Source organism: Acanthochromis polyacanthus, chromosome 2 (genome assembly GCF_021347895.1).
Source record: "Acanthochromis polyacanthus isolate Apoly-LR-REF ecotype Palm Island chromosome 2, KAUST_Apoly_ChrSc, whole genome shotgun sequence".
NCBI classification, from domain to species: domain Eukaryota; kingdom Metazoa; phylum Chordata; class Actinopteri; family Pomacentridae; genus Acanthochromis; species Acanthochromis polyacanthus.
Window position 1 is genome coordinate 38763001 of NC_067114.1, and position 24103 is coordinate 38787103.

General features: G+C 37.9%; 1 protein-coding gene across 2 annotated transcripts in view; it reads left to right on the forward strand.

Annotated features, from left to right (window-relative positions):
* The first annotated feature begins 4019 nt into the window (after positions 1–4019).
* large2 (LARGE xylosyl- and glucuronyltransferase 2) overlaps positions 4020–24103 on the forward strand; it is a 166639-nt gene continuing 146555 nt past the window's right edge. Inside the window, exons 1-2 of one of the 2 annotated variants that reach the window (XM_051937210.1) lie at positions 4020–4038; positions 19515–19635. The gene's annotated coding sequence lies outside the window, so the exon portion shown is untranslated. Of the gene's footprint in view, positions 4039–19213; positions 19376–19514; positions 19636–24103 lie in introns of those variants that run through there. The other variant, XM_051937203.1, reaches the window with a different exon arrangement.

Consider the following 24103-nt stretch of genomic DNA (forward strand, 5'->3'; position numbering starts at 1 on the left):
ACGCTCATTGACAAACACAGAAATCGTTTAATTGCAGTGATTGCCTCAAAAGGTTGTGCAACAAAATATTAAGTTATGGGTACCATCATTTTTGTCCAGCCCTATTTCATTAGTTTGTTTTTTTAAATAATTATGTTAATCAACAATTCAAAAGTGATGGCTGATTTTGATTATTTAATTTTCAATAAATTTTTATTTATTGTTACTTTTGTGAGTTTCAAGTGATTTCAGTGAGAATTGTGGGTTTTTCCTTCTTTAACTGAGGGGTACCAACAATTTTGTCCACGTGTGTATGGTCAGATTTGACACTTTTTGTGACATAAACCAATTTATTATGATGATAATAATTTGTTATGTGATGATTGGTGTACATTCGTCTTTCTGTCTGTCTGTCTGTCTGTCTGTCTGTTCGCAACATTACTCAAAAACGGAACAACGGATGTTGATGAAATTTTCAGGGAAGGTCAGAAATGTCACAAAGATCACCTTATTAGATTTTGACAGTGGTAGTGTCCACAGATACGGACCTGTACCCGTAACCTGTGGCCTACGGGTACGGCACTTTCCATTTGCCAGACAGATACAGACCCGTACGCGAGTCTCGCGAGTCAAGAAGCTGCTAACCACTGCAAACTGTTGAAAGGTAAGCAAAGGTTAGGGTTAGTGTTAGTGTTAGGGTCAGGTTTAGGGTCCGTACCTGTCGTATCGATGCTACGGGTCCGTACCTCCAGGGTCTACCGGGAGTCACGTGACCAGATCTCGCGTATCTGATTGGCAAATGGAAAGTGCCGTATCCGTAGGCCACAGGCTACGGGTACGGGTCCGTACCTCTAGCAACAACCTTTGACAGTGATGTGGCTTATAATCTGAATCCATGGATTTGTAAAAAATTTCTGTATCATTCTGTAAATCACGGCACGGTGTCACTCTGACTGTGACTACAAATTAACACTTTGTCAGCTGCCTGCTGACGATCACATGATTGCGATCCGACTACAAATTGATTGTTGCGGACTTATCGGGACTTATCCATTGGAAATGATGCAAGGAACATACGAAATTCCTGTCGCCCGCTACATATTTAGGTCACGTGATTCGGTATCCATACTTAACGTACACATGCAAAACACACACCTGTGCTCAGCGCCAGGTCATTTTGTTCATGGGTACATTCATATTGAATGGCCACATTCTATGGTGCTGTGATTTCTGCCATAAATTTTTCAAGATTTCATGTGTCGGAAATGATCCGACTGAGCAGCCTTGGTGGAGTACTGAGCTCTCATAGTGCTTTTCTTGTTTAGGTGTTTTGTTCATATTTGTGTTTGTCACCTCCCTCCTTGTTAAACCAAATAAGACTGGATGGTTTTGTCTTATTTTAGAAAACAGGCCTTAAATGAGGCTAAAATGAAACTAAATGACATGCTGAGGTTTTTGGCAGTGTCTATCAGAAAGCAGATTTTTAATTTTCCATTTTATTTTCTGTTTCCCTTTGGATGTTTCAAATATCCCTCCCTTTAAAATGTCTCCAGCCTCAACTGCCCACATCTTTCTTTAACGTTTTGTTTAATTTTTGTGTTTTGGCACTAATAGAGCATTCAGTTTATCATTTGGACGGATCCAGCCTGAGACTAAATATACTATGTGCTGATTGGGGAACATTAGATTTGTGAGAAAGTGAAAACGAATGAGAGTTAAAGGCAGAGGAACGTCCTACTGAGAGTTTTCATTGCACAGAGCTCCTCACATCCGGCTGCTGGTGACCTAAATCAGAAAATACCTGTTGATGCTTGAGGCCACTTTTCACATTTTAGATGCAAACTGAGCCACAAAATAAAACCGTAACTCGCTCACAAGCTTAATTATTCCCAGTTAGCAACCTGTAGTTATGTCGGCGTCACAGAAAACACACCAAAACATTTTAGCGCTGATGCAATGTCAACACTTTGACCACCTGCAAGTTACAAAGAAGCGGTTTTTGGGTGTTTTTATTTGCTCCTGTCACATTTTTACTCACTCTGGGCTCATTTTTCACTGCAATATAAAGTCCTATGTCTGTATGGAAACACACAACCATGACTAGAAGTAGAAAGAACTCAAGAAGTCTTCTTTGAAGTACGACACACTTAAAATGCGGTTTTAGAATCGAATTTCATTGATTATTTATGTTGCAAAATTTGAGGAAAAACCTGGTATCAACATGTACGACATTTTCTCATTTGTTCACAGGTGTTACCAAAACTGGAATAAATGTTTGTTCTGCATGCTGAACATATTTTAGTACTAACCTCTTCAAATTACAAACACTCCTCTGCACATCGGCTCAATGAAGACGTTTCACCATGCTGAATGTATCTTTAATTATATTAAATTTATTTATTTTATTATATATTTGTTTTTATCTTATTCATATTTTTATTTTTATCTTATTCATATTTTTATTTTTTATGTATTTATTATATAATTTTACATTTATTAATATTATTATTCATTTTTAAATTGTATTTAATATTTGTATTTATTTGTATTTTACTACATATCTATATTTGTTTTTATATTATCTTTTATTGTGTTCGATCTTTTATTAGATCAGCATTGTTTTGTTTTCCTCTGATCTGACGCAAACAATTTCTACTTTGGTGATCAATTTAAAAGAGATCTCTGGAATGAAATGATTTTGATGAAATATCTCAATTTTGAGCCTCGCTTTCATTAATTTTCCTGACATAAACACATGCCACACAGGAAGCATTCAATGGCTGTGATGAAGTCAGAAATTCGACAAATTTTTAGTATTTACAGTTTCTTCTTCTTATAAATGGTGCAATTTTTCAAGTCTTTTAAACCATAAGATTGCACATGCAGTGCACTGCAGAGTTTAGCCAATAAATTTTCTTTTATTTTTTATTTTCAAAGATCTAACATTAAATCATCATCATAAACCAGGCAAACACCAGATGGACGACGGTCATTAATTCTTGTTGTGCACCATAATTGAAAGTAAAAACAGGCCTCTAGCTTCTCAAATATGAGAATTTGACGTTGTTCTCAAGGCAGTACAATGAAAATCTTTAGTTTTTAAAAAACTGTTGATTAGAAAAAACAGAACATTTAAAGATGTCACCGTGAGCACTGGGAAGATGGAGCAGCCAGTGGTGGCAGAAAAATTCACATCTGTTTAGTAAAAGTCCACTAAACCAAGAATCACAAGTCATGGACATTAGACACGAGGAAAAATGGGAGCAGAGAAGGTGATTTAAATACAGGAACAGCTGTAGTTTTGTGGTCACATGTTGTAAAACAGTAATTTTGTATTTATTTATTTTTACAGTCAAAGCATAGTAATATAAAAGTTAATAAACAGTTTAACAAATGTTCACTATTTTTCAGGCCGTACATTTTCTGTATATTTTTGTGTGTTATATTTTTTTTCTTTTCAATAATAGCAAACATACATAAAATTTTGATATTTTTGCTAATTTAAATAGAGTAAAAAATATGTAATTTTTTAAAATTTAATTCTAGAAAAGAAGAAATGATCATGTGTAAAAATGTCGATTTTTTACGTGAATGTTATTTACAGTTTTGACCTGTTTTTATTAGTGTTAAAATGTAAAATAATACTTTTCTTTGTGGGGTTTTACTAGTTATTATCCATAATTTACCAAAACAGGGAAAATCTCTAAAATACAAGTAATGTTTTAAAAAAAATTACAGTTAAGAAATTTTTAAAAACTTTCCATTTCTTACAGTGTACGTGACGTCTCTGTGTGTCATTTTATTTTATCTTGTTTTTTATGTCACGCTTTATGTTTAAATCTGTCTTATTCTGTTACTTTACGTCTCTTTCTTGTTATTGAACTTTCCTCCTGCTTTATCCATGTTTCTGCCAGGTGCTGTTCTGTTTGTCCTCCTGGTTGATGAGTAACTCGGTCGGTCTGCCAGCACCTGAAATTACCTGAACTTGGATTTGGTATCTGGGAGAAATTATGAATCATAAATGAGAATGAGTGACAAATTCATATGAAGCTCCAACAGGTAGGATATTATCTATTTCAGGCTTCATTTTGTGTTAGTTTGTATATTTTTAGCTGCAATATAAATAAATCACCTCACTTACGATAGATTTTCTGAGCTGTAGTTCGTACATTTTCACCATTCTTGACAAAATGCTTGGTGACTGTTACATCGGATGCTTCCTTTAGTCCTTGTCTCTGCATAACTCCCCATTTTTGCCAGTTACTGTGTGTGTTTGATGAATTATTGATGTGTGCGTCTGGCTCTTGACGTCTGTCTGCCGTTGGAGTTGGGCTCTTTGATCGCAGGAACCTCGGCAGCCGCCATCGCAGAGGTGCAGAAGTACGCTTGACTACCTTTATTAAAGATGGTTATTAGAGGCTCCACTGTGCCATCTGGCAGCTTATCAAATATTAAAGGTCTGTCTGTCTGCAGCAGCCACACTGACAGCGCTGAACACACACGGATATACACACCCAGCCAACATGCCATGTGTGTTCATGATGCACGTGACGACTCGTCCTTGAAGCAAAAACTTTATTGTAACCTTGGAGAAGGAAAAGACGAGAGATGCACCGCACATGCTCAGGAGTCAAGCAAATAAAAAAGCAATTTATGAGCATTTTTAGACACTAAAAGCTGGTTTAAAACCCTAAACACAGAAATATTTATAAAGACCACCTTAAATTTTTTAAATTATTATTATTGTCGTCTATTTTTATGAACTAATTGTCTTTTAAGATTTTCTTGTACCCTTTATTTACTTATTTATGTATTTATTTTACTTATTCACTGTTACTACTACTATTATTACTACTTTTAGCCTCGTGTTTATGGTTTTAACCTCGATTTTTTTTCATTCCTTTGTTCTTTCATTACCTGGATGGGGCACTTCATTTATATTTTTATTTTGGATATGTTTTACTTTCTCTGGACGATATTCTTCTTGCGTATCCTTCTTTCCTTTTTTGCTCTGTCTATAAAGCACTTTGTAAACTTGGTTTTAAAAGGTTCTGTACAAATACAATTTATATATATATATATTATTATAAAATTAATGTATTTATTTATTATTAAGTAATAATGAATTATTAAATATAACTAATAATAATATAATAATATAATGATAATAATATGTTACACCATTTTTAGTTTTATGATATTCTGCTTTATTATTCTATTTATTACCTTTTTCCTTCAGCATTATAAACACACAGCATGGACAGAAGAAAAAAAATATATATAAAGAAAATATATCTATTTAAAAAATAGAATTAATCTATTTTTTAAATAGATATATTTTCTTTTATATATATATATTTATATATATATATATATATATATATATATATATATATATATATATATATACATACACACGTGGACAAAATTGTTGGTACCCCTCAGTTAAAGAAGGAAAAACCCACAATTCTCACTGAAATCACTTGAAACTCACAAAAGTAACAATAAATTAAAATTTATTGAAAATTAAATAATCAAAAACAGCCATTACTTTTGAATTGTTGATTAACATAATTATTTAAAAAAACAAACTAATGAAACAGGCCTGGACAAAAATGATGGTACCTCTATAAAAGATTGAAAACTATTTGACCAGAGTGACATGATTAACTCAGGTGTGTCATTTAATTGACATCACAGGTGTTTCCAAACTCATAATCAGTCAGTCTGCCTGTTTAAAGGGAGACAAGTAGTCACCCTGCTGTTTGGTGAAAAGGTGTGTACCACACTGAACATGGACAACAGAAAGCGAAGGAGAGAATTGTCCCAGGACATCCGAAAAAAAATGATAGACAAACATCTTAAAGGTAAAGGCTATAAGACCATCTCTAAACAGCTTGAAGTTCCTGTGACAACAGTGGCTCATATTATTCAGAAGTTCAAGACCCACGGGACAGTAGCCAACCTCCCTGGACGTGGCCGCAAGAGGAAAATTGATGACAAATTGAAGAGACGCATCGTTGGAATTGTATCCAAAGAGCCCAGAGCAACCTCCAAAGAAATTAAAGGTGAACTCCAAGGCCAAGGTACATCAGTGTCAGATCGCACCATTCGTCGTTGTTTGAACCAAAGTGGACTTCATGGGAGACGACCAAGGAGGACACCACTGCTGAAAAAAACTCATAAAAAAGCAAGACTGGAATTTGCAAAAATGCATGTTGACAAGCCACAAAGCTTCTGGGAGAATGTCCTTTGGACAGATGAGACCAAACTGGAGCTTTTTGGTAAGGCACATCAACTCTATGTTCATAGACTCAAAAACCAAGCATACGAAGAAAAGAACACTGTCCCTACGGTGAAACATGGAGGAGGCTCAGTAATGTTTTGGGGCTGCTTTGCTGCATCTGGCACAGGGTGTCTTGAAAGTGTGCAAGGTACGATGAAATCTGAAGACTATCAAGGCATTCTGGAGAGAAATGTGCTGCCCAGTGTCAGAAAGCTTGGTCTCAGTCGCAGGTCATGGGTCTTCCAACAGGACAACGATCCAAAACACACAGCCAAAAACACCCAAGAATGGCTGAGAGAAAAGCGTTGGACTATTCTAAAGTGGCCTTCTATGAGCCCAGATCTGAATCCCATTGAACATATGTGGAAGGAGCTGAAACATGCCATTTGGAGAAGACACCCATCAAACCTGAGACAACTGGAGCTGTTTGCTCATGAGGAGTGGGCCAAAATACCTGTTGACAGCTGCAGAACGCTCATTGACAAATACAGAAATCGTTTAATTGCAGTGATAGCCTCAAAAGGTTGTGCAACAAAATATTAAGTTATGGGTACCATCATTTTTGTCCAGCCCTATTTCATTAGTTTGTTGTTTTAAATAATTATGTTAATCAACAATTCAAAAGTGATGGCTGATTTTGATTATTTAATTTTCAATAAATTTTTATTTATTGTTACTTTTGTGAGTTTCAAGTGATTTCAGTGAGAATTGTGGGTTTTTCCTTCTTTAACTGAGGGGTACCAACAATTTTGTCCACGTGTGTATATATATATATATATATATATAAGAAAATATATCTATTTAAAAAATAGAATTATTCTATTTTTGTATATATATATATATATATATATATATATATATATATATATTTAAAGAATATATATATCTATTTTAAAAATAGAATTATTCTATTTTTTAGGGTGAAGATATAATTAATTAAAAAATAAATGAAATTAATCATAAATGAATCTCGCTTTTCTGGGATCTTGCTATATAGCATTTGTAATTTGTCAGGAAAAATCTGTAAAACAATTATTTTCCAATCCTTATGTAATGTAAGAAATGCAAAAATGTAAAGAATTTTTTTAATTTTTTTTTACTAAATACAGTAAAACGATGTAATTTAAGGGTCATACATTGTATAAGAACACATTATTGTTTGTAAAAATGCTGATTTTTTTAATGTGGACATTATTTACAAATTTGGCCTTTTCTAATTTGGGTTAACATACAAATCAAAAGTTTTATATCTGTAGCTTTAATAGTTTTCTGTAACTTAACAAAACACACGTGCAAAAAAAATCAGTAAAAGGAAAGTAAATTGTTCAAACAATTATAGTTACTTATCATTCATACTTTATATCTATCAACAAACGGCACAGGTGTAAATGAAATTTATTTTGTCCTGATTTAAAGCAGCAAGACTGTCAGTTTTTGGTATTATTTGTAGAAATACAGATTTTTGATGTGGACTTTATTTACAGTTTTTCCGTTTTAAAATCAGGGTTAACATATGAATTCATACTTTTATTTCTGTGGTTTTGCTATTTATTATCTATAACATAACAAAACAGAGAATATCTATAATTTAACTGGCAGTTATGTTAAAAAAAAACTTTCATTTTTTCCAGTTCATCTGACATCTTGCACATTCTGTTTTTTACATTCAGTTTTATTATTTATTTTAAAGTGTAATCTTTGTCACGTTTTATTTTCGTCTTGTTTATTTGCCAACTTTTCATCAATACAGCGCATTGAAAAAGGCCTCCAACTCCACACTGAACTGTGTCAGATCTTTGAACTAAATCTAGCATGAAATAAAAGCAATGTGGGCAAACGCTAGATAGTAGTTTTACATGATAATTTATTTATCGCAACAAACAGAAATCTAACAGCAACAACTTACGATACACTTTTGCTAACTTGCTCGGATCTCGCAGGACCGAATTCGTTTCATTCAAAGATTGAAAAGCTTTTTCATCTGCTCTTACACATTGAAGTAACAAATATGATGTAAAAAATGACATTTATGGTGTCAAAAAGTTCAGATCTGTTCATAGTACTAATAAAAGGGCATAAAGGGCATGTGTGCAGAATGTGAAAGATCTGAAGCGACAGTAAAATACAAACAATAGCTGAGACCCTGAAAGGTTTAAGTCATAGTTTAAAGTGTCAAAAAACACAGCATCAAAGTTTTAAATGTAAAAGAGAAAGAGAAGGAGAAGACTGCAGATAGCAGAAGGTGGGTCAGAGGAGGTTAATCAGATTGGAAATGTGTGTGTGTGTGTGTGTGTGTGTGTGTGTGTGTGTGTGTGTGTGTGTGTGTGTGTGTGTGTGTGTGTGTGTGTGTGTGTGTGTGTGTGTGTGTGTGTGTGCGCTGTACAGTAAAGTGCTTCTCATGACCGTCGTCCAGCTGTCCTTTAGGCGTCTCTCTGACCTCCGACCCCAAACACAAACACAATCCCAGTCAGCCAAGTTATCAGCTGTCACACCAACAGCTCACACACTCACACACACATTCACACACGCACACACTCGTCACCTTGTGTGTGTCCACGGTACCTGTGAGACTGTGACGGGCAGCACATATGGGCTATTTGCATATGATGCCTCTTCTGCCTCTTCAGCCTCACCTTGAATATTTCTCAGTGTGTGTTTTTTGTGTATATGAGTGAGTGTGTGTGTGCGTGTATATAAAAAACTGGATGCCGAGCTGAGTGTGCGCCCGTCTCGGAGTTGAGCTGCAGCTCAGTGAAAGTTGTCCTCGTCTGATTTTTTTTCCCTGCTCTTATGAAAACAACTTGTCTCTGAATAATTTATGATCTGCGGGTTTTTTGCTTCTCGCTGCTTCACCTTCTTCTTCCTCCCCGAGTCGAGTTTGTAAACTCTCTGGCTGTGAGTCTTTGTCTACCGCTCCTCTTCTCTTTTATCGTCACTTGCAGATTTATTTATTTTTTAAATCTTTGTTTTATAAGCTTCCCTAAACCCTCGGCTCTCTCGGCTCGGCCCTCGTCCTCATAATGTGGTGACTTGTGTGGTCTGTGGTCAACCAGCAGCTGCAGTTTTCACACTGTGAGCCGCTCTGTTGGCTTTACTCAGCCTTATCTGCTGCCACTCAGCTGATTCAGCAAGTTAAACCCACATCTGGGGCAGACGTTGGACATGATTTTGCTGTAATGAGGCTCCAGTTTAGATCATATTCAGGATATTACAGTTGCATGGAGCTCAAAGAAATCTGGTTCTGCACGTTCACCTCTAATATCGATCACTGTGTGGTATTTGTGATGGTCAAAAAAACCACAAAGATGCGGTTTTAAAATCATAAAACCAGGCTGTAACTGTTCTAAAAACACAACTGGTGCCATTTTGAAAAGGTTGCCGAGCATTGCACATTCACTGAAGAGACTGTGATTAAAATTTATTACGCTTCCTTTCACTTGAGAATTTTTTAGAACAAACACAACAGTGTTACCGACTCATTGTTTGCGATTAGCAGAGGTAGAAATGCCACTTTTTGCTGGAGTTTTCCAGATCTCACTGTGGTCCGCTGCTGGAGACACAGAGAGTTGTTTTAATTTAAAATTCTCACAATCCATAGAGGCCAAGGTTGTGCTTTTTTAAACCTCACAGTTTTTCAGCTGCAAGTGAATACATTTGGGGAGTTTTTTAAAGAGTGGAATTTTAAAAAGTAGCCTAAGGCAGACTTGAACTTATAATTTTATCCCACCTAAATGATCAAGAATAGAAGAACATGTTTGCTATGTATGTGCACACAGAAGCAAGGCCTCCATTTGGTGAAAACTGACAGATAGGTATGTGTACTTTGACTGTGTAGTTACTGCATTCTGCCTCCGTAATCTCATAGGTATTGTGATAGGACTTTTCACAAGTACTGCACTCTGTACCGTAGAAAGACAACAAACTGTAGTTACAGCTAAAGTCACAAAAAGAGCTAACTACGTAACTGTTGCATGTGTCGCATGGCAAACAATCACACTCACATTCACACCTATGGACAATTTAGAATAATCAGTTCACCTCAGCATGTTTTTAGACTGTGGGAGGAACCCGGAGAAAACCCACGCATGTACAGGGAAAACATGCAAACTCCCGCTAATAGTGGATCTTCTAGCTGCAAGATGAAATGCTAACCACCACGCCACTGTGCAGCCCATAGTCTATGGTGAAGCCCGGGGACATCTCTCTGTCAAAATAAAGCATATTTGTAAGGTTTCGCTGTAAAGATTAGCATAATACTTTAGCAATGACTTGTAAATACTGATCAGATTAGTTCAAATGAGTCAGAAAGCTGAACTTTTTTTTGTTGTTGCTGATAAAGCAAAATGCTTTTTCTTATTTTTGCTCTGATGCAAAACAGGATGATTTAAAGGTTAGACCCGCATTGATCTTGAACCAAATTTGTAAGTCTGTTATTAAAGCAAAGTCCAAAGTGTTTCCTGTAATTCATAAACAGACTGTTTATTTAGACCACACGGCTGTCTGTCTGCAGTGTTCAGACTGCAAAAATTGATTGCAGTTTTCTCAAACTTTGGATTTTTTCTTTAACCTAATTTTTCTGCAGGTATTCTGTTTGTCTTGGCAAGCTCTTGGTCTGCTAACAGCAGAATAGATCAGTCTTGCTAACTCTGGTTGATGAAGTATTTCTGATTCTGTATATTATCATCACAAAAATGATAATTTTTTGACGCTTTATTTCAGTCCAATAGCAGAAAAAGTAGCTAGCTTATAAGAACCGGTAAAGCTGATTAATTCGGTGTCCTGCAATGCCATATTAGAAGTTAAATAATTGACTTTACTTTGTCAGTAAGACATGACAACTAGCAAAAAGAAGTAGGTTACTTACTATGAAAACATGGATCGTGAAACATCAGTTCCAAAATGTTCAACAGGACCCAAAGTATAAGATTAGATTTTGCAGCAGTGACAACACTGCATTTATTACAGCATTAATTCAATCAGAAAATAAGCAATAGCTGTCCAATTATCAATGGTTTCTATTTAGGGTTTGTTTAAAGGTATGCAAAAGTTATACAAACCAAAAATGCAAGTAATAAAACTTACCCAGGAAAACACAAAGAAAAAAATCCCAAAAGCCAAAACAGCAGATGGACTGCTTATTCAGTTATCGCTTTAAAAAATTGCCTGTCTATTTAAGAAATTACTTTTCATTGATTAAAGACACTCTCAGCTATCTAACAAGACTCAGTCCTCATTTTATTTATTTCACAAAGATGGATTAAAAATACATTCCTTTATTGCAACTTGTTTGCAGATCAGCTTCCTTTCGACACATGTTCAGCTCATATTCACAGTGGCCTTGGAAAGGATGGTTTCTCAAGTCCATTTACACAATAAAAGGAGCTCAAAGCATTCAGACCACAACACTGCGCTACTGCATGTATTGTGTGTAATGGATGTCATGCTGTGTGTAGTCTTTTAATCTGTTATTATTATTTAAATGTTTGAATAATCAAATAAACTCAATGTATTTTTCAACACTATAATCATGCTATCAGGCTTTCCAAAAATAACATTCATACACAACTTCTGCAAATACATTTTGCAGGCAGCTATTTTTTTTTTATCAGCTTAATGACAAAATGTAACTGCCAACTCCCTTTTTCCTTTTTATTTGTTTTCAACCAAAGTATCCTTTTGTAGTGAGTAAAGTGTGATCAATATTTTTCATAGTCGTGGCTTGACGGTTACTCTGAACCACAGAACCTAGTTAAAGTTCAGGAAAGATGGTAGCCAACCTTTTCGCCATATATCAAAAAGTAGAATCCTTCTCAAACCTTATTCAAGTGGGACACAGAACATTTATTGTGTTGTGCTTTGTTCACAGAATCATCTACTACAATTTCCTCCAAGCATCTTCTGTGCAGCTTCACAATGCCACTCTTCCTTGAATGGCAAAATCTATTTCAAATGAATGTACTTAGCCTTGGTAGCATGGTAGCCTTGAGCTGCTTCTGCCAAACGGCAAACTTCCAGTTGAAGGTTATGGCTTAATTAAGTGCTGGCATTGTAGAATCAAGATAAATGAGGTTTGACGTGGATCTGCAGCTTCATGGAGTCTCCTCCTTCTTCAGTGCTTCTGTTTTCCTTTAACCCTTTAAGCTTCAGTCAATTCCAGCCGTTTTCAGTACAAAAAATCGCTAATATTCTATTTTTAAATTAAAAAAAATTACGAAAAATACAGGGAATATTGGACGGGCATCGCGAGGTGCATTTCCTTGAAAATGACTGATTCGGGGATTTTATACCGACTTCAGGACATGTTTTGGATAAAATAGTTTACTGGCTTGTGTCATCTGGATGTAAAAGGTTGGATTATGGCCGTTTTTTGTGGAATCTTTTTTTTGTGTGTAATAATAAACCCGGAAATGTGAGTCGCGCTGTGTGCGTTGAAGCCGTGTATAGAGAACGGATGGATGAATATTTGTTTTTGTCGGACAAATGTGTTTTTCTCACCCGCTGTGGTAATCACATCTGAAAGTGGTTTATACCGGCAGATTCATGAGAATCTAAGCTTTCCATCGGCGTATAGTGTTTGTATAATCGTGTTTGCAGCCGTCGGACATTCTTGAAATTCCTATGCAAATTAGTAAGTGTACCGCCGGCAGTACACTGAAGCTTAAGGGGTTAACTTATTCATCGTGGTGGCAGACCATTTCAGATGTTCCTCTTCCAAACGGCATTTCCCAGTTCTTCTTGAGAGATCTAAGAGCGTTCCCAGGCCAGATGAGATATGTATGCCAATCCAGGGTGTCCTCCCAGTGGATGACCTGGAAAACCTCCAAAGAAAGTCCTAATCAGATGCCGAAACCACCGCACAAGAGTGAGCAGCAGCTCTCCTCCAGGCTCCCTCTGGATGTCCAAACTCCTCCCCTCTAAGGCCAAGTCTGGTATTTGAAATTTTTAAATTCTCGCCTCAAGAGTGAGCAGTTTGGCATTGTAAGATGATGAGCAAAGCAGGCCATAGGGAGTATGCTGCTGCCGTTACTGTTTGTTCAGGAGCTAAAAAGTCTTTACAACGCCTTCCAGAGATATGAATAAAAATTTACTCAGTTTTCCCTCCATTTTCAGCAACTGATGCTAAACCTGCGCTAGCAACTGCTGGCTACATCAGAAACCGTCTGACCTCCCTGAAACTTCCTGTTAAGGTCTTAGCTGATCGACAACGGGTTTTTCCCTTCACTAAGGATCAGACTCTGGTTCACAGGCTGCTATATGAGGTCTGACATCTCCATCTACAGCCATTACTCCCCATAAAGATGCTGCCTAAGGAAATGTACATTATTCATTAGGTAGTATGGAGGTGTGGCCTCAAGTTCACATTCAGGGATGTAAGTAGGTTCATGTTCATGAATTATACAAATATGAAGTAAAAAAGCTCCAGAAACTACATTTCCTTGCACTGCTAAACATCTTTCAATCAGCAGTAAGGACACTTGGACATGTTCCATGACGAGATTTGACAGCAAGCAGAAGAGCAGCTGGATAACATCGACAGTCAGTAGCAGAAAACGGTGTGCACAACTGCTTAACAAGGACAGGACCAACTACCTGGAACAGAAAGATATTTACTTTAGTGTTTCAATAGGTAATTGAACTTGAAAATTAATCAACACATGTAGGCACAACACCAGCACACACAAAATATTACTGAGCACAAGACATGTAAAAATAATACAACATTAATTATAAACGTAGTTAAAAGTATGTCTGTGAAGATTCTCAGTCATCGAGGTCATGGGAATCGTAGGAGCTTCAGTAGGAATCAACTGGACTTCTCTGTAGGTTCTGGAAGACATTTCTTAAAGACATAGTTAATAGTATGCTTAATTAACAATGTAATGCAATTAAGAGTACAAAAAATAAACAAATCAACTAATTCATTTATTTATGATGATGTTTTTCATTTGTTGCAATACCTATTCACCTTATTCAGGAAGTGAGGCAGGGCGGCGCCATTTTTGAGATCGACTTCCGGTTGACCGTCTTCGCACTACAACAACATCGAGTCCTCTCGCTACTGTAGCTACTTCTAACTGTTCTTTTAAGCGATTTTAACATGTTTGGCATCAATTGCGCTGTCCGTGGGTGCCACAACAACTGGGGAAAGATGAAGCTTTCTCTCTCTCAGAATTGTTTAGAGCACGGAAAGGTTCGATCTGAATGCTGCGGACCAGCTCATGGCTATGTAAACACACAGCTTGCATCGGTCACTGTCAGCGCAGCTACAGCGATTCTACCAAAGTTCAGTTTCCACTAAAGACCTAGCTATGCCATCAGTGAGGTAAAAAGATACTCTCTGCTATTTTGAAACGTTGTTATGACTGCGGTTTGGTCAGAATCAGTTTTTTGTTGCTCCAGGGAATTAGCATTAGCTTGTGACAGGGCTAATAACACAGTGAACTGCAGGAGCTGTTTCAGAAATGACAATAACAACCTCCGTTTGCACAACCACATCATATATACATGAATCAAATAAAGTTTTATTCAAATCAACATACCTTCCATAATATCGCAGCAGTGTGACAGCAGGACCGTCCCAACCCAGTGATACAGGAGCATCCCGTGGTCTCCACCACTCCATCAGCTGTCACCAACACCCATGCCATGTGTGTGGAGGTACTAGCCTGACTCGGGCTGACATTAGCTTTAAGAAACGTATATTCCCGTTCTTGATGTAACAGAACAGCGCCGACTTTACCACTGTGCAAATATTGATAGGCTTCAGTGCTGTTATAATTCCTCATAGCCGAGCGTTCAACGCCAAGAGACAACACGAAATAGTTAAAAATATCGCCATACATGACTTGTGGCCACTTTTTCATGTCATCCTCCCACTCTGTAATAAGTCGCGGATGCGGCAGACTTGATCCATTTCTGTTTTTTAAAGAGGTTTCCGTTTCTTCCCACATCACTCTCTCAGTTGTAAACACCGGCATGATCGAGTTACCGGAAGTGCTACTCAAAACAGGAAGTCCCGCCCGTTGGAAAATGGGCGGAGCTGAATAAGGTGAATAGGACCAACATCATGACATACATGCATACGTGCATGAAAACAGCATACGATTTGCTTTTCTGGAACATACAGAAATGAGCAGAAGAGTCTGAATGGACCCTGCAGACATATGTGGAGAATGAAACTTACGTCACACATGGGAACCGTAAATATGCCTTCAGCTTTGATTATACTCTTTTGTGGACATGTACAGGGACAGCTGAAGACATAATGGGCACATAACTACTGGGCTAAAAGCCAATTTGTGCTCTCTGCGTGAAGAAATTTAGTCATCTCAAGTCCACAAGGCTCCATACAGTCCCCTCTGCAGTGGAAAATGTGTGACCACGTGGACTGCAAATGTACCAACTGCACATGTGCAAGATAAACAAAAATGGTGTTTGTAGTCAGGAGATTTTCCTTCATCGATACCTTTAAAATTCATCATTAAAAGAGGTGCAATTTTGTGTGCTTCCTGTTGACAATGCCCAAAACTAGTGGAAAGATCTGAATTTTGTGCTTTGTTCACCCACTGTGCTTGACTCACCTTAGGAATAATAACTGACACGGTGCTACAGTCCAACCTGTAACCAGCTGCTGTATCTGTTAAAAAGTCACAGCCTTTCAGAGCTCTGAGTGTTTATCTGCATCTGATAGTTCAGTGAACGAATGTGTTCCTGTTGCAGTATGGACAGAACTGTGTACCTATTGACTGATCACTTCCAAAGTCCGCAGCAGTCAAAACCATGAGTCAGTCTTCATACTACTTCTATCCCAGAGTCTGCTGGGAGAACTCTGTTCCATTCATGCACAATCCTGATTAAAGTATATATTCTGAACACTAACTGCCAAGCATACGCACTACTGTCTGTGCAACACAAATTTTGGGTTATATGTGGACATGCACAGATGGATCTGTGCAGACTATTGTATAGATAACAAACATCATCCTAAGATTTTTGAAAGTTGGTCTGAAAGTCATTGTACTGAAACCTGATATATCAGTTTTCCCAAACACAATGCATTCAGTTTTGTCTTTATCGAAAAGTAAAAAGTTAGATGACAACCACTCCTTAATGTTCCTAATACAACTAGTAACACTACTCACTGCCTCATTTTCTGTTGGTTGTGCTGGTAGGTAAAGCTGAATGCCATCTGCATAACAGTGGAAAGACAGACTATGCTTTGCTATAATTGACCCAAGTGGCAACATATAAAGGGAATCAAGGTAGGGCCAAGAACTGAACCTTGTGGCACCCCACAAGAAGAGGACAGTTCACCAATCATTGCTGAAAAACTCAGATCAGTAAGGTAGGAGGTGAACCACCGAAGTGCAGTGCCGCTGATGCCAACATATTGCCTATAAACACTTTATACTTTGCATACTTCGTAGTTTGTTCAGAGACCCTGGACACGTAGTTGTTAGAAAACTATGTTCTTGTCAGCAGTAGATTGCCAAATATGTATTCCATGCATTCACTATGCTGCCAAGCTGCCTTCATAGTGTACCGTTGAACATCCTGTCGTACGTCTATACTGTGTATACCACTCTGCCCTTCCTGCTTGTCTATTCTCGCTTCTCGTGCCCTACCCACCCTCCTCATAGTTCTGCCTCCTCTTCCTGTTTGGCTTTTCCCCCATATTTCATCTCAGTCATCATCAGCATAATGATCCTTTGCATTCAAAAAACAATCAAGCTTCAAATCAATGCGGTTGTCCTTGACACTGAACTAAACATGTATGGATTGATGTCTCCTGAGAAGACTCCAAATAGATTACAAAGTAGTGTAAAATCTCTGTTATACTTTCTGTACCAATGGACATGAGGGTCCACCCTCTGCAGACATCCACGTGTAGACCTCCACACCCTGTCTAACTTGCAAAAATACTGTTACATTTTGATGCTCCAAAAGGTCACAAATAAATGCATTTTTTAAGCTTGACAGCCATCCATGTATGCGTCTCCAAGGTTTAAGCATTTTGTTGGAACTGAAACCTTGCAAATAAGGGCATTTTTGCAAATTGGATAATGTGCGGGACTTTTTTGAAATTTGTATTGTCCAGATAGCAAAACTCCACTTATTGGGTAGGAACACTTAAATGTCTCAAATAAATGTATTTTTGAAAGTTAGACATTTGTATATGCTGTCCATGAAATGGTTAGAGGTTTTTGGAGGTAAATAAATGTAAAAGTTCTTTCCATGTTAGTTTGTGGGAGTTGTTCTCAAACTTGCAATGTCTAACTTGCAAAGATCCATTGAAATGTTGCAGTATTTTTACATGATAGTTGTTGTTAGACGTTGTTTAAATATTCTGTCTATGAAGGTTAGACATTTTCAGTTCACTGAATTATCACAGGGCTGCACAGTCGAATAGTGGTTAGCAATTTCGCCTTGCAGCAAGAAGATCCCCGGTTCTGGGCCTGGGATCTTTCTGCATGGAGTTTGCATGTTCTCTCTGTGCATGTGTGGGTTTTCTCCGGGCACTCCGGCTTCCTCCCACAGTCCAAAAATACGCTGAGGTTAACGGATCACTCTAAATTGCCCGTAGGTGTGAATGTGAGTGTGATTGTTTGTCTGTATATTTAGCCCTGTGACAGACTGGTGACCTGTCCAGGGTGTCCCCTGACTTCGCCTGAGTCAGCTGAGATAGGCTCCAGCACCCCCTGTGACCCTAGTGAGGATAAAGTGGTGTATAGAGGATGGATGGATGAATTATCGCAACAAAAAAATCAAACATTTTAGTTAGGCAGTGTGTGTGGGAGGTTTTTGAAATTTACACTGTCTAACTCACAAGAATACTTTCCAAATGTCACGAATAAATGTATTTTAGAAGTTAGCCACTTAGACGTTGGTTATATGTACAGCCTGCAAAGGTTAGAGCACTGAAATATATGAATAAATGTATCGTTGCAACTCAGACAGTATGTGGGAAAATAGACAGGCATTGTCCACATATTGTCTGCAAGGGTTGGATGTTTTCAAACAACAAAATCTAGTATATGATTGAATTTTTGCAAGGTAGACAGTGTGCAAGAGTGTTTTTGAAGCTTGCACTGCCTAACTTATTAAATTACTTTTGAAATGTTGTCATATTTTGATTTTTAAGTTTGACACTTTGGCTTTGTATCTAAAAAAAGTTTGATGTTTTCTCACCACTGAAATGGTACAAATAAATGTATTTTTGCAAGTAAGACTGGGTGGGAGTTTTTGTGAAGCTTGCACCGTCTAATTGGCAATAACACATTTTGAACAGTGCAAATAAATGCATTTTTGCAGATTAGACTGTTAAATGTTGTCCCAGTCTGCAAGAGTTAGGTGTTTCAGGAGAACGAAAACACTTCAAATAAGTTTATTTTTGCAAGTTTGTGAATGTTGTGTGAGTCTTTTGGAAACTAATGAATAATTATTGCAGATGTGTTTAAAATAAAGTCTGTATTTATAAAAAGGGCCCTGATTGCAGGTCTTTCTTCTGTTACTGCACTGAAGCCTCTTTGTTCTTCAGGTGGGCTCTGATTTAAACCTTTAGTTCCAGTGGTTGGGTCTGGATCCGGCCTTTCTCTGGGCAGACTGTGCAGCTACAGGTGGTGACTCAGCTCCAAATCGCTGTGAAATCTCTTTAATGCGGCTTGGTCAGATGTGGACAGAAGAGGCTCTGAACGAGTGTGTCCGCTTGTGTTAGAGCCTGAATAAGTGTGATTGGCTCCCGGTGTGAGTCTTTGTATTGCCAAACTGTGCAGGAAGAGAGAGAGAGAGAGAGAGAGAGAGAGAGAGAGAGAGAGAGAGAGAGAGGGGAAGGGGGCGGGACTAAGACAAGGCTGCTTCTGCTATTGGCTGAGCCGGTATGAAAGGGGCGGGTCTTGAAGTCTCGGTGGGGGGGTCGGTGCTACTGCAGCCCGACTCATTTTACCGGAGGAGCTGAACGGAGACGGAGCGAACGCTGTGAATGAACCGCACACCGACGGATCTTGACAGCCGCGGCGTCCTCGCTCTCCCAGCCCAGGCAGAGTGCACCGTCCCCGGACTGAACTCTGCGCGGACTCGGCCCCCGGTTCCGGAGCTCTGCAGCATCTCTCGGTGTTTCTCTCGTCGCTTCTCTGCATGTGTGCATGAGGACAGTTTTTTTTTTCTTTTCTGATTGCGGGGCTTGTTGATGTGAGTGCACCTTCTGGATTGGAGACGATGCCACCCCCTTCTTCTTCTTGTTTTTGTGCAGAGCTTTTCCTCTGACTCTGGATGGATTTCTGATGGTTTTCTAACCCGCTGGATTAGGAGATGGAGTGATTCCCTGCTGGGAACTACAGTGGAAGTAACAGCCCTCCGAACTGCACACACAGGTGAGGCACATTTCCACTTCAGATCTGACTGAACAGGAAGCAGTTTAAATCTGTGAGTGTGTTCCTGCTGGTGCTGGACTGTGAGCATGTCTCTGATCGTGTGTGTGTGTGTGCAGGTTAAGTCCATGTGACCTGTTCTTTGGATAATTGAGCCACATTCTTATCCGCTGAGCCAGAAACACCCCCTTCTTCCACCTCCTCATGTTTTTTTTTACTTTTCAATTTGCAGTCTAAATAATTCTGTGCGTGACAAATCACTCTATTAATTCCATGTTACTTCATGCATTTGAAGACACAAATGAGTCCGTGTTTGCTACTTTACATGTATAATGCTTGAATTTGGGTAAATCTTAAGGTCATGACCTACTTCTTAGTGGATGCATAATAAATGCAGCAGCTGTAGGTGCAGACTCATGAACCGATCTGCGCTCAGAGCAGATAAATGGGAGCTGGAGACTCACATGAAAGCAGCTACACAAACAGTAGCAAAGCATGGGGAAAATAAATCAGAAAACAGATTTATTTTGACTTTACCACATTTTTTTCTTTTTTTACCATCCACCTGAATGTGTCTCTCTCTGCACTCTGCTGCAGCTGCGACCTTCTATTTTTTGCCAAAAACACTCTTCACTGACTCATTCTTCCAGTTGTGGTTTATTCAGTTTGTCATGCTTTTGTGTGGTGAAGCTCCGACTCGGTGCCACCTGCAGATGTTTCATAATACCGACCTGGACAGTCAGGAGGGGGAAGCCTTTTTTAGCCTTAACCTCCTGCAGAGGAATGCAACCACGTAGGTTTACTCAAGTGCTGTGCTTGGTTTGTGAATATTTCCAATTTATGCAACTTTACACCGGAATTCAATTTGAAATGTTGTTTTTTTTTCACTGCTCTATCTATAATTTACCAGCTTTAACAAGGTTTCATGTTGCATTCATATAAGCCAAGGTGCTGTGTAACTGTAGAAAATGAGCTGGATTTGTTATTTACCAAGATAATTAATCTGCTGTTGCCTGTTTAAATGATAGAAATAGAAGCCATCCTTGTTTTGTGTGTAGTTTGTATTCCTTTTTAGAATAAGGATTTGTTGCTTTCCCTTATTGACTTGATTTCATTTTTAGTAACATCATAGTTTTTGGAGTTGTTACTCTTCTCTGAATCGGTCCATTATTTCAGACAAATAATCAGCATTAAGTAGAATATGTGTTTGTCATTAAGCTGTGAAATTATTAATTATTCATGCTGTTTTTGTAACTCAGACCGACGTTAATCAGTGAACTATTTATATTAGCACCACCACATCCAGTTAGAGCAGCACAATGCTGTCAGATTGTGTAATATGGGACTCTGACAGCACAAGGTCCATGTTTTCTGAATGCATTCAGCATTTAGAATGCTGGAGTTTTACTTGTTGGAAGGGATTTTCTTTAAAGTTTTATTGCGTCATGAAGAGAAGGGATCCTGTTCCATTTCTCATTATTTCACATCACATTCCTGTCAATGCCCAGTTTGTTTGGCTGCACTGTGAGTTGTTGTTCTGCTGCTGAGGGTGTTTTTTGTAATCGGTGCTTGATACATGTTCGGATCCGTAACAAACGTTGAGATGTGGAGGATTAAACGCACCTTATCAGTAACGACAGGTGTCGCCAGATCAGCCAAGACTGGAATCTAAAGGACATTAACTGAGCTATAACAGAGGAGACATTATGTTTGGATTTTAGTGCGTCTTTGGAGCAGCTGTGTTTGTCGATAAGAAGTAATGTGCCTCCATTCCTGCTCCGTATGTTCAAGTGTCATCAGGTTGATTGCAGTAGTTTGTCAGCAGTTTGCATGTTAGCTTACTGCCACCAGCCTGTCTGAGAACAGGTGAATCAAAAGCATTTAGAGTTGGCCAATTTTCCATTTAGAGCAATTTCAGCTGCAGCTGCTTTGTGTTAACAGCCTTTGTGATACTTTTTTGGCCACATGGGGGCAGCAGAACAGCAAAATACTCAGTAAAATGCATTAAATATATTTTTAGCTCTGCTTTGGTCTCCACCGGCTCCAGACATTGATATCTGAAACAGCTGTTTTCTGCTGGAAACACCAGTGATGTTTCAGTTTAAATGTCTATTAAATTTGAAGGAACCTTCCAAAATAGCTCAGATTTTTAAAAAAGAGAGTACATCTTAGGCTTGTTTCCATTTGGAGCTAAGTAAACTAGACCGTGTGGTGTCATCAAAGGGTGGCAGCGTATGCCAAGTTACAAAGACCTAAGAGGAAAATAACAACTCGGTAAATGGTTTTCTAACTACAAAGAAAGTTGAACACGAAGAAACAAACAAAACGTTATCCATCTATGAGAAAAAATGGAGAGATCTTCAAGAATTGTTTTTAATCATGAAAGTTGTAACAGTTCTGTCATATCTGCTGGTATCTGTTCTGTTTCATGCTGTCCGATGGTGACGATAATGAAAGAAGCACAAACAGCTGATCAGTTGTATGAATTGGATGTGCACAGCATTCGAATATGTTCAGAAAAGTTCTTTTCATGTCCCGTTATGTATATTAACCGTTTCTTGAAAAAAAAAAAAAAACACCTAAAGCAAGCGAAAATTTTTTTTTTTGCACAATTACAGAATTTTTTCAAAATTTTGCCGTTTCAAATAACTTTTTCTTATGTGATTCTTCAATATGTGCATAAAAATAAATTTGTGGAAATAACTAGTTTGGGTAAGTTCAGATGGAGATGCTTTGTGTCGAGACAAAATTTAAAATTTTCAATTTTGTCTGCTTTGATTGAATTAGCATTTGCAGCGTTTCTCTGGAAACGCAACCAGAAAAATTGTCGTGTATGTCATCTGTGGGTTTTTTTTTGTTTGTTTTTTTTAGCTCAGATTTGGTCTCCTCACAAAAAGGACATGACAAAAGTAACTGAAACAACTAACTCCTGCTGCAAAAACAGAGACCTAGTAAGACAAAACTAGAAGTGTAAATCACTCAATCAAACTTCACTTATGCAGCTTTCCACTTTTCAAACGGTTCAAATGCAGTTCAAAGTGATTTACAAACAATTACAAAACGCAGGATAATAAAAATAGATTCTCAGACTCACACACAAACAATTGAAATAGGAAGCTAAATGCTGCATTAACCTGAGTGGAACTGCACAAAGATGCGCGTTCTTCATATCAACATGCTGATCTGTTCATCCATTTTCACCCACTTATCCTGAGTCTGGCAGCAGGATAAGCAAGTTATCCCAGTCATCCCACTACCCAACTGTTCCTAGGGGGATCCTGAGGCGTTCCCAGGCCAGATGAAATATTTAATCCCCCTCAGATATCTGATCTCCTCATCCGATGTGTAAGCTGCTTTACAGTGGGGGCTCATTTTGGCTGCATGCATTAGTAAAGTCATTCATTGAGTTTTCCCACAGTTTGTGGCTGTAGGTGAGGGTTGAAAAGTGAACGTAAGGCTGGACTGGTACAGTGGTCCCATTAGTGGTGATGTAGCTCCAATTTGCCTGTTGGATGAAACAAAATCTCAAGATATTTGAACTTCTTGTAGCAACTCATTCCCAACCCTGAGGGAGAAATCCACCGTTTTCCAGTGTAGAACTACAGTAGTACTTTGACTAAAACTCTTCTCTCTGGAAACCACCAATAATGAGTTTGGCTTTAACTCTCTAAAGCGTAAAACTAGCTGGTATAAAAAGCACGTTATCCTTTAAAAATCACATAAATTTCACTAAATATTTACGGAAGGAATCGGGATTTTCAACTTTGCCATTGGAATTGAATACATTTAGTATAACCTGTGTTCCATCTAGAAAATTAACCAAATCTAAGCCTGAGTTTGTGATGGAGAGATAGATAGATGTAAAACCATTAGTGACTCAGCTCAGTAGGGAAACCTCTGGAAACAAATAACAGAGATTGAGAGGAAAATAAAACATAATTGATAAGTAAAATGTGTATGCAGCATGGTTTCAAAATGGTGCTGGAAGATGCTTTCAGCATTAGGAAACATCCTTCTCGAGTTGATTTTGAGAGTAGTATGAAAAAAATGCCAAGTTTTTAGATGTAATATATCTTTAATGTGTTAAACTACTATTTTTTCCAGTGTTGAAAATGTTGTGAAATATGCTGTACGTGTTAATTCCAAGTTTCTTATATTTTTCTGCCACAAATAATCAAAAATGTATTTTTTTTCGGTTTGAGAATAAGAAAAGACTAACTTTATTGCTCGCCTGTTACAGCAGCTCGATACAGAAAAGGCAGGATGAGAGATACAAAAGTATAAAAAGGCTAAAAAATCTAACTATATTAAAGACAAAGTACAATGCCTAATGAATGTACAATAGTGCTATGTTCTTCTGCACAGAAGACATGTTTGAGTTCTCTCTACTTCTATCTATACTTGTGCTGTTTCCACTGAGGTGAAAATGTCACGTGTGTGAAGTATTCAGGGTCCACCCCAAATTAAAATA